Below are 18962 nucleotides of genomic sequence, written 5' to 3' on the forward strand. Positions count from 1 at the left end.
ACCTCACAGGACAGAGTGGGGAGCGGGCTCATGAGCCCCCATCCCTAACGGAAGAGGTATTAGCATTTGGAGGTCAATCAGAGTTCTTTAAGGTGTTTAGCCTCTGGTAGGTCAGCCACACTCTGACAGATGTCACCACATGCATGAGTGTAGAAGCAGCATAAATTAGACTCCACGGGTTATAAAAAGGGGTGGGAAAGAAGCATGTATTCCCTTCTTCTCGAGGAGAAGATCCTTTCCTTCTCCTCCCTGTGTTTCTTCTTCCAGGAATCTAGAAGTCCCACCTCTCTCTCTGCCCAGCCATTGGCTGTTGGCTCTTTATTGGTCAATCAAAAACCAATTGTGGACAGGGACCTTCAGAGTGTAAATATGCGGATTCCTGATTTGGAGGCCAAATCAAGACAAAGCATTAGAACCAATTCTCAACACACATGGGTGCTGGGAATTGAACCCAGGTCCTCTGGAAGGATGGTCAACACTCTTAAACACTGAGCCATCTTTCAAACCCAACATAAGAGATCTTAAGCGTATCAGAATAAAAATTCTGGCTATAGTACCTGCTATAATTTTGTGAGACGATGCCCTCTAAATGATTCTTCACACACCTGTATTAGTTCTTAAAACTATGTAAATCTACAATTATCTCAAAAAGGTTTTTTTTTTTTTTTTTTTTTTAAGTCAAGATCCATACTTCATCTTGTTGTTGTACCATCCCAGCACTTCCCCTGTCTGGAGAGTCACTAGATTGAAGATAGTTTCTAGAGTGGCAGGTAGCACATCCTGTCTAGAGCTCACAGGCAGGACAAATACCTTCTATGGAGTCACTCACTCACGGACACCACAACAGCCTCACTGCCTACTGGTGGTCAGAGCCTCATCGCAAGGCACTGTCTGGCTCCAGTGGAGACCAGAGTTCACTGTGGCCCTAGGTGAAGCGAAAGTTCCGCCTAAGGAGAAAGGAGTAGATTGGCGACCAGCAGTCCCCGCCACATCTACTGAGACCTGTTCTGTGCCAGAGGCGCATAGCCACACACACTCTGACATGTGGAGGTAGCAGTCCCTGCTTGGCCTCCGTTCTTGCCTGCTGACAGCTCACCAGATCTGCAGTCAAGGCATGGTTTTCCGGGTATACTTCCTAAGCACAGTTTGACTGTTCTACTCTCCCTTGTGAGAGGGAGGATGGGGTCTGTTATTCCATTTCAGTCAGAAACCTCAAGGAATAATGGGGAGGGGACACTAGGGAGATGCATCAGTGGCTGAAGGGCTTGCTGTGAAAGCATGAAGACCAGAGTTCGAATCCCGACAGTGCATATAAACCTGGGTGCGGTAGTGCACATCTGTAGTCTAAGTGCTGCTAAGGTTAAGATAAAGAACAGAGGCAGGAGGATCCCCAGAAGCTAGAAGAGCAGATAGGCTAGCATGAACAGTAGCAAACAACAAAGAGACGCTGTGAAAAACCGTTAGAGAGCAAGGACTGACACATGAGGTTGTTCTCAACCTGCACTTGCGTGTGCTTGCTTACATAGGTGAGCACACGCACACACCAAAAAAATTTCTTTAAGAGTAAAAGGAAGAACAATTGCTGGAGACCTTATATATGGTGGTGGCAGACGGCCTTACCCATTCCTATTCTGGCCTCCACCTCTTGGCCATAGCCTGGTAGGTTCAAGATATTCATGCTTAGCCTATAAAAGAACCCCCAAACCACCTTCTGTTCTGAGGAATGTACAGCGTTGACTCAGGGACCACTGGTGATTTTACAGGCAATAGAGGGGCTGAACTCTCTGTAATAAACATGGGTGCAGGGTGCCTGCTATGGGCCTGTTTGATCAGAAACTCTTCTTAGGGGCTTAGCTATATATCTGAGGGCTAAAGCTGAGTGAGAGAGAAGCCCACTGGAAAGGCAAGGGGACAGTAGATGAGGCACAGGAGACCTCTTGGGGGTTCTGTGGAAATCCACCAGTCTAAATCAGAGGAGATGAATCCACATGAAGCTGGTGTCTTGACCTTTGAGAATTATCCTAGCCAGAAACAGTGTATCAAGTTCACGGTTATACCCCAGAGAGCTCGAGGAGCCTTCGGCCCAAAGAGCCCACATTGCACTGATTTCTGACTTCAGAGTAGCACTTATGTTAAAATGCTAACATCACCAGCTAGTGAAGCTGCTATTTTATATGACTTTGAGTTTGGGACTTTCTAAGCATTCTTCCGTTTTATCTCACCACAGCCCTGCAGGCAGCTTCTATTCACTATGTACAGCAGAGTAAACAGAGGCAGAGGCAGCTAAGAGCAAGTCCATGAATGGCACAGCATAGACTGTACCAACTCAGCTGGCTTGTTGGCTTTCCATAGAAGTGGGCCCAGGAGCCTCTCCCCCAAGTGTCCACTTATAGCATGTAGCTTTAAGCTCTTCCCACCTTTACTCCAGGAAGTGACTGTGCTACCAGCCCCCATTCTTCCCTTGAGTCCTCAGACAAAAGACACACACACACACACACACACACACACACACACACACACACACACACACAATTGATCAATTTAATTTGCCCTCTCTGCATAATTGTGCTACTATCCCCTGCCTGGAAAAGCATGCCCTTATCAGTTTCTTATCTCAGTCTCTCTCACCTGCCCTAAATTTCAGTTGCTAAACTCCCCTGCCCACCAGCCTATAGGAGCAGCTGTGTGGCCACTCTGCCTACCTCCCAGGAAGTCCCATCTGTACTTTCTGCCCAGCAATTGGCCCATGGTTTTCTTTACTGACAGATCAAGAACCAATTGGGGAATAGCACCTTAGCTTCAGAGCCACCCCCTCCATTCACTGACCACTCCTGTCTATATCACAGTTGACAGAAACCCGAGATTCAATAACCAGGGATGCAGACTGGCCAGTATTCAGTCTATGGATATCCTGTGTGACTTGCCCACTCAGGGCAAAGGACTGACACTAAGTCATGAACTTGTGAAATGCAGCCAAGCAGGGCAGAAAAGGGGCAAAGGGACACAAGAGTCCTGGCTTTTTCACAGGTAACTAGATCAAGTGAGAAGAAACTAATGGTTCTCATCCCGATGACACCAGTGACAAGCTCTGACAGAGGTGAACGGCCAGCATGGTTTCAAAGCCACTCCTAGCTCAAGGAGCAGAAACACGATGTGTGCAGAGTCCACATGCTGTTGCCGAGTGCACATCTGAAGTCCACAGGATTCCTGACCTCTGCAATACAAAAATGGCCTGGCTGCCTGTCTCAGTAGGGAGGTTCTAAATAACAGAAGTTATTCCTTAATAGTTTCAAATGAGACAAGGCTTTCTTCTTGATGATAACATCTTAGTATAGTATACCAGAAGCCACATTAAAGGAAACACCTTCAATAAGATATGGTGGCCTCCTGTCATCCAGGGGCAGGAAATGTCTTGGGGGTGGCAGTGACCAGGTAATCACTTTCTGGCAAGAACTGGAATTGTCACTACACTGACTTGGTGACAGTTCTTTGGACATTATCCATGTCTGTACTTGCTGGTGCTTAAACTGCAGATAGCTTTGCAGAAAAGGAAAAGAAAGGAGTTGGGCAGGTAGAAACCAGTTGGTGAGGGCCCCAGAGTACATAAAGGCATGATTCAGAATGTATACATTTGCTGGGCAGTGGTGGTGCACGCCTTTAATCCCAGCACTTGGGAGGCAAAGGCAGGTGGATTTCTGAATTCGAGGCCAGCCTGGTCTATACAGTGAGTTCCATCCAGGACAGCCAGGGCTATACAGAGAAACCCTGTCTTGAAAAAAGAAAACAAAACAAAAGTATGCATTTAATCACAGGATACTGCACAGCCCATTCTTTTTCCAAGCCACACCCCTCAGCCCACCATCAAGCTTTGACCTGCTACCCAGAATCATCCCCATCATCCCGCACCATCCCCACCTTAATGCCCATGAAATACACTAGCCACACCCACTGCTGTGATGGTTACCACAGATTGTCATTAATGTCAATGATTGTCATTAATGCCCCTCAACAGGGCCTAGAATCACCTAGTTGGCAAATCTCTGGGTGTGTGTCCAAGGGAGTTCTGGATTAGTTGGGAAGACTGCCCCCCCCCCCCAAATGTGGGCACCATCATTCCATGGGTTGGGGTCCCAGATTACATAAAAAGAAATGGAGATGAACACCAGCAACCCTCACTCTCTGCTTCCTGACCAAGGATGCAATGTGACCCCCTGCCTCACACTCAGGCTACCATGCCTTACCCCACCCCCATGATGGACTGTACCCTCCAACTGTGAACCTCAGTAGAACCTTTCTCCTTTAGGTTGCATTTGTCAACTCTTTGGTCACAGCAGCGAGAAAAGTAACTAATACATATCTGTCTGTCTGTTGCCAAAGATAGACTCACTGCTCTGCTGAGGCAGGGGAATAAAAAGTGGTGGAGGAAGAAATCCTAGAAATGAGCAGACAAAAGGTAGCAATGGTGGAAAGCCTGGCTGACCTAGGTCTGTCTAAGCCTCGTTCAGGCAGGGGCATGCTGGGAAAAGCCCAGGCTGTGTCAAATTCAGAGAGTCATGAAAGATCACTGCAGATCTTACACCATCCCCATCAAAAAGAGATCTTTTTTACTTTTTTGGAGCCAGGCCCCAAGAAAGGCATGGTACACTTCTAGGTTCCTTTGTATCTCCCTTTAATAATAAACTATCTCCTTCCCTGTAACTACCTGTGTGTCTTTATGCACTGTATTGTAAACAGATACAAGAACCCGGAAACCCCAGCTTCTTTCCTCTAGACTCAGATCCACACCTGTTACACCACTGACCGTTGGAGCATATTCCTGGCTGTCACTTCAACCTCAGTTCCAAGGAACATGAAGGAGCATGAGCCAGTGCCAGTGCTCTTATTGTAACACACCTTCTCTAGTCCGGTCTAATTTAAGACAATCCCTCCCAAACAAGAAGCTTATATTTAGGAGACAGCTGCTCACTCCTCATCTCTCTAGCCGGCTCCTGTGTTCACTGTGCAGTCGCAGTCGCAGCTGCTGCTCTGGCTGCCTATGCTGCCTCTGGCAGAGGGTTTGTGAATGTGTAGAGTAGAAAAACAATGTATCTGCTTGCCTTGTACGCCCCCACCCCCACCCCCATCACTCAGCATAGGTCCTGCGGTTGTTACTAAATCTAATCCTTCCTTTCTTTTATTTGGCCAGCTACAAGGACGCCATCTGCTATTTTCTATCTCCTGGATTTATTTGCCTGTATCTGAATGTACCGATACCATTTCTGCAAGAAACTCTCCCAAGTGTAAGGCAGGGACTGTTTAAGCAAATGGCTGTCTATGGTCTGGGAATCCAGATGTTACCTGTGTCAGTCTCTAAACAAATCACTTTGTGTCTTATTCCAGGTATTACTTACACTCTGGAGAGGCAGGCTTGTCCTGAGTATGTGAAATGCTGTGTGTCAGGTCAGGAGGGAAAAAACGAAGAGAGTGGGCGTGACACAGTCTACGGGACACTTAACGCACCCCTGGAAGATGCTGGTAGACTAAAAGCACTCCTGGTAACCCTCAAACTCCAGTCCAGTCCCTAGGTGGCCTTTCCCATCCCCCAGGACTCCTAAGTGAAGGGCTGGCCCAGCTGAGTGGCAAGTGTCCTGTGGCTTGAACCCTAAACTCCTATTTGGCCATGAAGGGGTTAAAAAAAAAAAAAAAAAGACCTCATTATAACCATGAAAAGGCTGTACTACATATGCACCAGGAAAGGGTAGCAAATAGTTTTCTTTTCAGAAAGTAATACACTTTTAAAAGTATAAACCGTGATAAATTTATAAACTATGTTAAAGCTTCTAAGAGACACACACAAAAAAATGAACATGTCCCAGAGACCTAAAATTACTGTTTAGGTCTGATAAAAAAAAAATGGGGGGGGGGGGCCACACTACATCCATATAAGGTAGAAAGTGGTAAAAATCAGTAGTTTAATTTTAATGAAAACATTCTTAGTGGTGTGATGTATGTACACCATACATACATCTGTACAAATATAGTATGGCTGATCAACGCTGGCTGAATCTGGATTCGCAGCCCTAATGCCACGAATCAGTCAAGGCACTGTGCACAGCTTCATTCAGTCCCACGCTATAGAAATTACCCTTTTAGCTAACTTAAAACAAACACAGAGTCATCCCACCATTTTGGGAGCGAGTCCACACTTTCTTGAGGCAGGGAGTGTGTATGTTTCATCACGGGCAATTCTCTTCTCTCAAGGAATTCCACATACACAGGATGGGGAATGTGGGTTCTAAGTGAAGATGTGTGACTATCTGCTAGTCCCCTGTTCCTCTTGTAAGCAGAACACTGTAAAATGCAAAGGGGGTGTGGTCTAATTGTCCTGCATTCACTTAGTATGATGGTCCAGGGAGTGGCACTATTTGGAGGTGTGTCCTTATTCAAGAAAGTGTGTCACTGTGGGTCTGAGCTTTGAGTTCCCACATGGGAACTGGTCTTCTCCTAGCAGCCTTCAGATGAAGATATAGAACTCTCAGCTCCAGTTGTACCATGCCTGCCTGGATGCTGCCATGCTCCCACCTTGATGATAATGGACTCAACCCCTGAACCTGTAAGCCATCCCCAATTAAATGTCCTTATAAGAGTTGCCTTGGTCATGGTGTCTGTTCACAGCAGTAAAACCCTAAGACATTTAGTAAACCTGAAGCAACCATTTCTGTTCTCAGGAGGAATACTCCTCGCTGAGACAAATGTGCCCAGGCTCTCCGGTGGTATTGGTGAGCTGACAGTGGAGACCTGAGCCAGTGGAGAACAGAGACAGGAAGAGTCCTGCAGAGTAAATGTATTCCTGCCCCAATGCCATGATGAGATGCAGTGAAGGGGCCCTCACTAGCACCAGGTTCATCCTGTCTGAACTTTCAGCCTTCAAAGGTGTGAACTAAGTAGCTTTTCTGGATTTATTGCTGTTGTTATTGTTGTCTTCCCTAGTTTTTAAAGTACCCAGCCTCAGGTATTCAACTATAGCCATAGAAAAATGGCTAAGATAACTGATTTCGATAGCCTTAAAGATGGAATTATGTTTATCCATTTTTATGACTAATGCACCCTTAATAATTGGCTAATACCTCCAAACAGACTGTTCTACAACAGACTTTTTGAGAATACCCCCTTCCTATCCCTGCATACACATCCTGAAGCCCAGCAAAGCTCTTGACTGTTACATAACACATTTAGAGGCTTCTCTTGGCTTTGAAATCAGAGCAAGTCTATTCAAATATAATCAGAACTCCAACTAGCTCTTAAGTTTCCCTTAGCAACTCAGTTTAATTTTTAAGACTTTTGATGAATTCCTTCATATCTCATGTGTTCTCAGGCTATGCCTGTGGGATGCTTGGACCCACTCGATTAGGTCAGAGGTGGATTGAAATGGCTGAGCTAAGACCAGAACTGATCTTACCACTGTCTGGTGTCAAGTGAACAGGCCACACTGCAGCTAGGAGCCTCAAACTTAACAAGGAGCCCAGGACAGGAGCCCAAGATGGAGACAGGAATACAGGGTGGTTCCCTTGCCAGAGGGGCCCACTCTTAGTGAGGACGCAAAGCCTGAGCAGTCATGAGATCATCAAAGGTGTGAACTAAAGGCAGCTGAGAGGGAGGTAGGAGTGGGTGGTTCTCATGTTACTTTGCCTCTTGGGGCAGTGAGGGAAGGAGTAACATGAATCACAGGGCAGAAGCAGACATGGATTCTGTGAGAGTCTGGGGTCCCTGGGTTCAGAGCCTTGTCATCCATTTCTTTGGATTTCTTTGGCTTCACCCCAGTGAGACTTTAAATACAACAGAAGATGTTTAATAAGTCCTTACTGACTAACCAAAGGCCTGACTTAAGTGATGACAAGAAATTCAAGGGAACAATCAGGTAAGAGGCAGGGAGGTTTGGGGGGCTATACAGCCCTCTGCCTGATAAACCATCACGTGGCAGCAGCTTGGCAGGACTGTTCTAGCCACATTCACTGAATTAAGCTCAATTCCAGGCAGAGGAAAGAGAATTCTGAGAGAACCTCTTGCTGCCAATAGAAACAGCTACCAACAGGCACCACCCAGCATTTCTAAATTAAATTGGAGACTGGAAACAGAGAGGCATGATGCCAGTCCTGAGTGATGGGCCACTAGACTCAGAGTCTAATTAAGGATCACATGTGTCTGCCAAGAGCAGGACTGCTCCTTTAAACATAGCAACCTGATGTATGCTCAAGTAAACAAAATGTAATTTTAAAATACGCAGCCTTAGCTCATGCTTTCCCCCCTCTGCCAATACAAAATAAGAAAATTTCAAAAATAGTTGACCAATTTTTTACAGATCTTATGCTTTTTTTTTAAAGGGCTTTTGCATTTTGTTTATTATATGTTCGTGCAAGCATACATATGTGCATGAAGGTCAGAGGGCAACTTCCATGTGGGTCCTAGGGTTTGAACTCTGGCCCTCAGACTTGGCAGCAAGCACCTCCACCTGCTGAGCCATCTTGCTGGCCCCAGAGTAGATTTGTTTTTTTTTTTTTTTTAGTTCCAATTTACTCAAAGTACCAGATACAAACAAATTGTACCCAGCAAAGCATCACTGCCTTTTACTACAGCCTTGCGATAGGACCCCTTCCTTTTCATTTGTTCATTACATAATCTCTTCCTTCTATCTGGCAAGCAAGGTCTAGTGACAGTCGTAGCAGAGCCTGTCTGTCGTTTGACTTCTCTTCAGTGAACTGGACCGGTAACTAAGATGGTTCAGCTGTGTTGAGTGTGCCAGCGCTCAGTGCTGGCTCAGCGGGGAAGAGCTACTCAGGGCTGATTACTGACAGCTGCCTAATGAGAGGAGCCCAGAAATGAAAGACGGGCCTTGTTGCCCCTTTCTGCTCTCTTGGACAAGGAGAGGCTCTAAGCCGTTGGGACTTTGGGTGGTTTGTATAATGTCAGATTAAAGTTTTAAATGCATGCTGCCTTTGTTCCGACCAGTGTGATGATCTGGCTTGATGAAGCGGCACCACGCAGCTCTGAGCATGGCTTGGGGCCCACGTGATCATGCTAACCCTCAGATGCTTGAATTTACCAACCTGAAGAGCCTGGCATTTCAAACTGTCTGAAGCACTGCGCTGTCAGCTTTGCTGACATCCCGCGCTAAAGCCGCCTCAGTGTCAAAATTATTACATGTTCATGATGGATGATGACAGATGCCAACTTTCACTCTGATCTGACTTTATACATCATATAGTCATTATTTCAGATATTTTTTTAAATGGTAAAACAAGAATAGAAGCTAAAACAGAAATAGAGCTTACTTCAGACCCTTATATGACAAGTCTTCTTCCCGGAGAGTTTCCAAACCTCTACCTTGGGCCCACCAGCTTTGAGAACCTATGGGCCAGCTATAAAGATGGTGTCCCTGACCACGCCAGCAGCTGCACCTCCTAAACAAGCACAGGCCCCACCACCAGCTCTGCAGGGGCCTTCCAAAAGTGGGCACAAGCATGTCCAAGTTTACAAACATCTGAACAGCGTCGGCTGAGCTCACTCTTACAAAGGAGGATCAGGGGAAATCACTCACACAAAGGGCCCAGATCACTACCCCACTCCACACTAAGTAAAATCCTACTTCCAGGAGAAGAGGGACATGGGCTTCTTGATTTCCACAGCAGGGATTCCCACCCTTCATGGTTACACCAGGATGCTCCTGACAACAGGTCTTGTCTCCCACCAGGACACTTGCTCCTACCTCATCCAGCCCTGACTGTGCACACAAACAAGCCTTTAGTGTAGCCACTCTTAACATTGTTCACTGTGATAGAGGCTGCCACGTTCTTATGGATTATTTCACCATCTAGAGTCATGTCTGCAGGAAACGCCCATCTGGAATTCTAAGAAAGTAAAAGGACAATTGCCATTCATCGAAAGCTGGTTTTGTCCTGAATATTTCTATGTGTGCCATGTGTATTAAGACCCCTAATACTCATATGAAGCAGATGCTATTATTCCCGTTCTAGAAATGAAAAAAGCATAAAGTCTTGGTAACATGTATCATCACATAATTTTGGCAAAACTAGGATTTGAATCCAGATCTGATACCAAAGTTGATTCATTTTCCATCACACGCTGTCTCCTAGGACCAAACCCAGAATCGTGCAAGAATGAAAGGCTGCGACAGCTTGCATTATTGTTTATATCCCATACCCACTCCCCTCCTCAGCTTTCTGCTGGTGGAATAGTCCTCACCCCTCGTTAGCGCTGGACATGGTCATGTGATTAGCTCTAGCCAATGAGAAGCTAGCAGATAGAACATGCGTTTGTCTGGATGATTGGCCTTGGTTCTTAGCACACCTTGGGTAACACAAGCTACATGAGGATAAGTCTGTTTGAAATTAATCAAACTGCAGTTGACCTGGAGCCATGTGACATTAAAAGAAAACAATGATGGTGGTGGTGGTGGTGGTGGTGGTGGTGATGGTAATGATGATGATGATGATGATAAATAATTGCTGAGGCCAGCCAGGTGGTACAAACTGGAATTCCATGTACCCAGGAGGCTGAGGGAGGAGGACTCAAGGGCAGCCTAGGTTACAGAGTGGATTCAAGGTCAGCTTGGTCAACTTAGATCTTAGCTCAATTTAAAAAAAAAATTTTTTTTAAGTAGGAAGAAGGCTAAGGACACAGCTCACTAGAAGGATACTAGCCCAGTATGTGGGAGGCTCTGGAGTCAACTCCACCACCCCAAAGTTCTACTGCTGCACTGCTGCTGTTACTGCTAATAATATTACTACTAACAATGGTAATAATGGCTGGGATTTTCCTGGGTCAATGAGGTAGATAAACTGAGAATCTCAAGGGACCCCAAGTACAAGGAAACTGTGGAGAGAGGGAGGACTCGGCTCCTGAGAAGAAATGGTGAGAAGCTTCAGAAAGGAAAGATGGAAAAACAGATTTCCTTTACCTCCAGTCACCACAGCTATTAGTGCAAAGGAGAGGGCAGGACTGAGCTGGAGGAAACAGGATCTTCCTCCAGACACAGAGCAGGCAAACAGAAGATCCCAGAGAGTTATGGGAGAAAGGTTATGCTTTTTCCCTGGAAGTTTATGGGAGTCCTGGGGAAAGCTTATTGGACAGTACTAGACCACAGTAAAGGAAAGTATGAAATTTCTCTTGAAGCCTGACGGGGCTGGGTACCACATCATATATGAGTTACATTTGCACCATTCCACAGAACAGTTCCTGACTCAGTAGGCAAATCTGAACTTAGCCCCTGTCTTGTTCTGTGTCTTCGAGTTCTTTCTAGCCAAAAATGTGGTCACAGAATCTCAGAGAGCAATGTAAGGAAAACTGGAAATGTAATGAACCATTAAGAAAGTGTATCGACTGTTTTTCTGTCCCTGGGATAAAATCCCTGATGTAAACGACCAGGAGAAGGCAGAGGTTCCTTGTCTTCTGGTTTTAGAGGTTTCTACCCATGGTCAGCTTGGAGCCACAGCCAGCTGTGGGCCTGAGTCACAGTGGGAACAGGTGGTGGACAAATCAGCTCACCTCATGGCTACAGGCAGAGCAGCCAAGAGGGAGGGACGGGAAACAGGGCACCCTTCAAAGGCATGGCGCCCATGGCCTGCTTCCTCCAACCAGGCCTCACCTCCCAGTGTTTCCCTCTTCTTCCATTAATTTTGTCAGATCAGGGTCCACCAAGGAATGCATTCATGAAGTCAGGGTCAGCAGGATCTAAGCACGTCATGTGTGCACTGAGGTCAAGGCCTTAAAGTATGAGCCCTGTTAGGACGAATTTTAGACCTAAAACAGTGAGCCATCCTAAGCTGCACACAGTGTCCATGCATCCTGAGCTCACATGTTGATAAGTTTCCCATCACCTGAACAGCACAGCCCAAGAAGAACAAACAGGAAGAAAAATCAAATTGCAAGAGAAACTCCTCCAAGGAGCTAACACATCTGTAAGAAGCCAAACGAACAACAGATAAACGCTTTTACATGAGGTACATGTGTTTACTTGCCCTAGCGATAAGTCAAGAAACAAGGCAAAATTCCTCTCAGCCTACAATATTTGCTTGTTCTGGGGATCAAGCTGATAGAAGGAATCATCTCCGAACACAAGACCTAAAACTTGGTAATCATTCACAAACAGCTCCTTCAGATGTGACATTATTACAGCTTGTAAAACCTGTTGCACAAAATATACGGGTTTTCACTCCAGGAAATCTGTTCCTTTAAATAATAATCATATAGGAGGAAATATATCATATAAAATAGAAATACAATATTTCTAATTGCAGACAAAAAACATTACTGAAACGTCTAATAGGAGATGATTAACAAAACTATACCACACACACCTTTAAAAAGTCCTAAATGCCCAAGTGCTTAGAGTATAAAACACATGTTTTATACTGTTGAGAAAATATTTGCCATAATATTAACTACAAAATGAAATATTCAACTTAGACAATAATATGGTGCTTATGTTTTGATTAATTTTTAAGTATACAGCAGGGAGAAAGGGAAAGACCCCAAAATGTTTAACAGCGAAAGTCTTTGCATAGTGAAAACACTTCTCTCCCCATCTTCCCTAAAGTTCTTAAAGCATCTATACTGACTGTGAAGTGTGAGGTCTGCCTGGGTTTAGACCTCCAGCTCTGTCCTACACCAGCCATGTTCACACAATTACTGCCAGGCTTTCTTAATCCTGAGGAAAAAAAATTACGGCCATCTGTCGCTTCCCATACATGATAGGTATGACTTTGAAAGGAGTTACTGTATGAAATACACTCGGAAACACTTGAGGGTAGACTAAAGGGATGTAATTATAATGGGAAACATACAGACACACACACACACACACAGAGAGAGAGAGAGAGAGAGAGAGAGAGAGAGAGAGAGAGAGAGAGAGAGAGAGAGAGAGAGAGGTGGAGGAGAAAGGCAGAGATGAAGAGAAGAGGAGGAAGAGGAGGAAGGAGAGAAAGCAGGCTTTAGGTAGTCACAGGGCTAATATATAATTGTTCTTCAATAACTTAGAGACCGGACGGAATCCACATGGACTCTAAGCCTCCCTCACATTCTTAGACTGGCGTCTACTGCATCAAATGCTTTCTTTGCTGTATGGAAGCTTTTCACTTTCACGGGGCCCCATTTGCTGTTGTCAGTTGTCGACCCTTTGGAGAACGTCTTTAAACTGTTGTGTATCTTCAAGTGTTTCCCTTGCTTTTTCCTCTGATGATTTCCGAGCCCAGGCCTTACACTAAAGCCTTTGATCCACCTGGAGCTGATTGTCCTGCAGGGTGAGTGGAAGGATCTAAATTGAGTCTCCTGCATGTGACTGTCCAGTTGGAGAGTCCATCTTCCTTCCTCTGGATACTTCTGGCATCTTTGTCAAAACTTGTAGCTGTAGCTGTACAGGTTTACATCCATGTTCTACTGTCTTCTGTTGATCTGTGTGTCTGCTTTACACCTGCACCTGCACCTGCACCTGCACCATGCTCACCTGCACCTGCACCTGCACCATGCTCACCTGCACCTGCACCTGCACCTGCACCTGCACCATGCTCACCTGCATCTGCACCATGCTTGCCTGAACCATGCTCACCTGCACCATGCTTGCCTGCACCTGCACCATAACTATTTTTGCTTCTGTGATACTTTAGTAGAGTTTGGAATCATATGTGGGGACCTCTAACATAAAGATTTTCCCTCAGGACTGGCTTGTCTACCTGGGATCTTTTATGCTTGTATATGAACATTAAGAGTTCCTTTCTCTTATCTTTGTAAAAAAAAAATAGAATTGTAATTTTGATTGGTACTGTGTTGAATCTGTAGAGATACAGGCTTTGGTGGTTTGAATAGGAATGGCCTTTATAGACTCATGTGGTTCACCATAGGGAGTGGAATTGATGTAAATACAGTACTCATAGATGAAATTCTTGAAAACCATTAAAATACCCAGGACTAAACCAAGCAAAAGATCCTGTCTTAGAGTTACTATTGCTGCGATAAACACCATGACTAAAGCAAGCTGGGGAGGAAAGGGATTCTTTGGCACCCAATCACAGTTCATCACTGAAGGAAGACAGGACAGGAACTCAAACAAGGCCGGAACCTGGAGGCAGGAGCTGATGCAGAGGCTATGGAGGGGTGCTGCTTGCTCTACATGGCTTGCTCAGACTGCTTTCTTAGAACCCAGAACCACCAGCACAGGGGTGGCCCCACCCACATAGACTGGGCTGTCCCCAACAATCACTAACAAAGAAAATGTCCTATAGGCTTACATACAACCCAACATTATGGAGGCATTTTTTTTTAAATTGAGGCTCCCTCCTCTGAGATGACTTTAACTTGTGTCAAGTTACGAGAAAAACATCCAGCACAAACTTTCTACCATATAAACTTCCAGACACTGAAGACAAAAGGATCTCTTGTGCTCCTGGATTGGCAAATTGAATATTGTGAAGAGACTATGGTACCAGCAGCCATTTAGAGTCAATCCCCATCAAATTTAAAGGAGACTAATATCTAAAGTACAAAAAGAATACTAAAATTCAAACACCAAAAACAAACAAACAAAAAAAGTCAACCAATAAACCTACAGATGAACTGAACAGGGTTCTCAAAAGAAGAAATACACATGGTAAATAAATATTCTTAAACGCATTCAACGTTCTTTGACACAACAAAGCATAAAGTAAAACTGATCTGCAATTTCAGCTCCCGTGAGGCGGTGGGAAAGAGGAGCCAGTCACCGCTGGTGGGAATGTAAACTGAGGTAGCTACTGTGGAAGACAGAGAGAAGGTCCCTCAAAACACTGAACTAGGATTCACACGTGACCCAGCTGTGCTACTCCTGTGTATACACACAAAGCACTCCAAGTCAGGACGGCTGAGAGACACTTGGCAATCCATGTTCACTGCAGCGCTAGCCACAAAAGCTGGAAAACGGGACTGGCCCACATGGACATCAGCAGCTGAAGAGACGAGGCCGATGTGGCCCATTTGACAGCAGGATTGTACTGTCCCCTTAGAGGCTTTCCACCTTTCCTTATCAACACCCATTTCTGACCACCTCAGGCTTGCTGCCTCTCTCCAAAGAATCCCCTCATTTGTGCACTGTGGGGTGGCTTATTCTGCTCAAAAGGAGGGAAAAAAAAATCATGACTTTCAGGACAATAGATGCAACCAGGGATCATTATAAATAAAATAAGCTGGATTCAGAACAAAAAGTACTGAAGGTATTTAAATGCATTATGTGTGTGAAAGAGTGGGAGTGTGTGTGTGTGTGCCTGTGTACAGGACATGAAAATAGAAAAGAGACCTGAGAAAGGAAAAACGGGGGGGGGGGTTAAAAAAGAGAAAGCAATATAATACTTGTGACATGAGAGCAATAGTGGGGACTATCTGGAGGGAGGGAGACCAGCAAGGGGGTAGGGTGGAGGTGGGTGGGGATGGGGTGGGATGGAGGTGGGTGAAGGTTGGGTGGAGGTGAGGTAGGGTGGGGTGGGGTTGGAGGTGGGTAAATAAGAACAAAGTATGATGCCACACTTGTGGGAAAATGACAAATGAATGAAATCCATTACTTTGTGTTCTAACTTTAAACAAAAGAAATTGGGACGTGTGAAAATAGAAATAATCATTGAATGTAACGAAGGAGGGCAGGGAAAGGTGTAAGAGAAAGAAGGGTGCAAGCTACAGAAGAGACGCACCCGAACGGAAAAGGCATGCACTGCCACCGGCTGAGGGCCAGAGATTTCAAACAGCACGCGCATGATTAAGGAACGCAATCAAAATTACATAAAGTAACAAATGTTCACAAGGACACAGGACAGTTGTACACTGTTGGTAGGCACAGACAGCAATGCTACCACTGTAAAGAAACAATGTGGAGCCTCCCCAAAAATACAAATAAAATTACCATATATGATTCAGAAATCCCACTTTGAATTACAGACCCCAGAGTCCAGATGACTGTCATCAAGAAAACAAATGTTAAAGAACTGCTGTCGAGGGTGTGGCAAAAGAGAAACCTTATTCCCTGTTGGTGGGAGTGTATACTGGTGTGCCCAGTATGGAAGCCCACGTGGAATTTTTCTAAAAGATTAAAAATAGGACCAGCATGTGACCCAGCTATATCACTCCTGGGTATATACAGCAAAGATTCTAATTCAGTATACTACAGAGATACTTGGCCACCTATGTCCATTGCTGCCCTCCTCATGATAGCTAAAAAATGCCCACAATAGACAAATCAATGTATGAAGATGTACCATATATATATATATATATATATATATATATATATATATATATATCTCCATTTCATCCAACCACAGAGAATAATGAGATCATGACATTTGCTGGGAAATGAATGATGGGTGGAGCAGGGAACTGTTACATTAACTGAAGGCACCCAGACTCACGCTTTCTCTTACACAAAGACCCTGTATTTTTAGAGACTATATCTGTGTGTCTATGTGTGTAGGGGAATCGTGAGAAAAGGGAACAGAAGCAGGGGAGGGGATGGAGGAGAGCCATGAGAAAGTAGACTAGGCAAAAACAAAGAATGTATAAAAATGCTATAATAAAGTCATTTTAATGACAATTCAGCATCCAGTTAGAACTGAAGAAACGGAGATCAAATCCCTAACATCCACATAAAAGTCTGCTGTGGGCAAGAATACCTTGTAACCCAACCATTGAGGGGATATAGACAGAAGGGATTTTGAGGGATTACTGGCCAACCTGCCTTAAAAAAAAAATAGCAAGCTCCATGCTCAGTGGAAGAAGCTCCATGCTCTGTCTCAAGGGACTAAGGCAGAGAGTGTCAGAGCAACTCTGGCGTAGAATGATGTGCATCCATACAGAGTAAATGCCGCACACACAAACACGAACATGAATGAACTTGATTCCCTCCCCCTCTGTTGTACGCATGCAGGTGTAAGCCAGAGGCCAATGTTGGGTGCTTCCCCCATCTTTGTTCATCTGGGGCTTGCTGATGGGCCAGACCAGCAGGGCAGCAGGCTCCAGGGATCATCCCATCTCCACAATGCTCCAGCACAGCAATTACAGGTGCACAGCCCCTCTCACCATTTTTACACAGGCGTCGGGGTAGAAGTTGGCTCTTTGTGCATGTGCGGCAAGTGCTTTACCAACTAAGATTTTTCTGTGGGTCCAAAAAAAAATTTTTTTAAGTCATAAGAAAAAAAGATTGTCCCTTTAAAGGAGAGCGATCACATCATGCTAAGGGAAAAAGTCAGTCACAGGACACATGCTATCTGAACACATGCTGTCTGTGTAACAGGCAAATTCAAGAATACAGAACGGAGAATGGTAGTTGCCAGGGGCTTCGGGAGGAGGGATGGGCGCTATGGTTTAGGTGTAAGTCCAAAACCCACCTCTCAGATTCGATGGTATTGCAGGTAAGAGCTTTGGAGAAATGATTATGCCATGTGGGCTCATCCTGTATGAATGCAGGAGGACTCATACATAGGCAGAGAGGGGGCTTGTCAAGAAGACACTTGCCACCAAGTCTGATGACTCAGATTTGATACCCAGGACCCATCTGGCAGAAGGAGAAAACCCTCTCCTGCAAGTTGTCCTTTGACCTCCAAATGCACATTGTGGCACAGGTACACGTACACACGTGTACACACACACACACACACACACACACACACACACAAAATTCAATAAAATATTTTTTAAAGAAAGAGAGGGTTGGAGGGAGCTGTTTGCAGTTTCATGTCCTGCCATCTCTTTAGCCAAGTCAGGACACATCACCATTCTCTCTGGAGGACCCAGCAGCAGGCACCATCTTGTAAGCAAGAAGTTCACAAGACACTGGGTCTGCTGGCACGCTGATCTTAGATGGCCCAGCCTCCAGAACTATAAGAAACCACGTTCTGTTCTTTATGAATACCCAGGCTCTGATGTTTTGCTGTAGCAGCTCAAACAGAATAAGATATGAGCAAGTTATTGTTTCATAGATGCAGAGCTTACACTTGGTCAGACAGATAAGATTCTGGGAGCTGAGTAGTGGTGACAGCTGCCAGAGTGAACATTCTTAATAAAGCTGAGCTGTACCCTTAAAGATGGCTGTCTGGGCAGTGTGTGTGCATGTGTCTATGTGTGCCTGTGTATGTGCATCTATGTGTGTGTGTGTGCACATGAGTTCATGCACACATGTGTGTGCATGTGTATATGTGTGTGCATGTATTTATGCATGCATGTATGTGTATATGTGCTCATGCGTATGGGTGTGTATATGTGTGTGTGCATGTGTGTATATGTGCTCATGCATATGGGTGTGTATATGTGTGTGTGTGCATGTGTGTATATGTGTATGTACAGGGGTGTGTGCATGCTCATGTGTGTGTGTGTATTCATGTGTGTATATTTGTATGTATGTGTAAATGCATGCATGCATGTTATATATACACATCAATATATATATATATATTATAATTTTAAAACTATACTTTTTCTTGGCTGCAGGGTGGTTCTTTTGTCTTATTTTTGTTTTGTTTAGTACTGAAATAGAGGAAGAAGGACCAGACTTTAAAAACCAATTATGTCTAATCCAAAAGTAACACCTGGAACTTTCTCTCAGATTGGCAAGTGGGTTCTCTAAGTAGCACTTGTATAAGTCTTCTCTTGAAAGTCTGTTTTCCATCCAAGGAAGATAAAATTATCTCCTAAGGAGTCAGACTCCACCCACCCTGTTGGAGGTTTGAGAGGCTGATACTGAAGTTCTTGTTGCAGCTGGTGTGGTGAGGACCAGAAGGAAGCACAGAAAAGAAGAGGTTAAAGAGCTGCCTGCCCTGGAGCCCAGGTAGAATTGGAAACCACACATTTTCTAATTTTTGGAAACTAAAAATTATCTGTCAACAATTTCTGGGCAGCTTTTGAGCAGAAGAAGCCGACTTTGAAACGGTGGCATTTCTGGGGCATTGTGATGGATA

General features: G+C 44.9%; 1 protein-coding gene across 8 annotated transcripts in view; it reads right to left on the minus strand.

Moving 5' to 3' along the window:
* Vwa3b (von Willebrand factor A domain containing 3B) overlaps positions 1-18962 on the minus strand; it is a 162031-nt gene that overhangs the window by 112655 nt on the left and 30414 nt on the right. The window lies entirely within an intron of this gene.

Source organism: Arvicanthis niloticus, chromosome 17 (genome assembly GCF_011762505.2).
Source record: "Arvicanthis niloticus isolate mArvNil1 chromosome 17, mArvNil1.pat.X, whole genome shotgun sequence".
Taxonomy (NCBI): Eukaryota; Metazoa; Chordata; class Mammalia; order Rodentia; family Muridae; genus Arvicanthis; species Arvicanthis niloticus.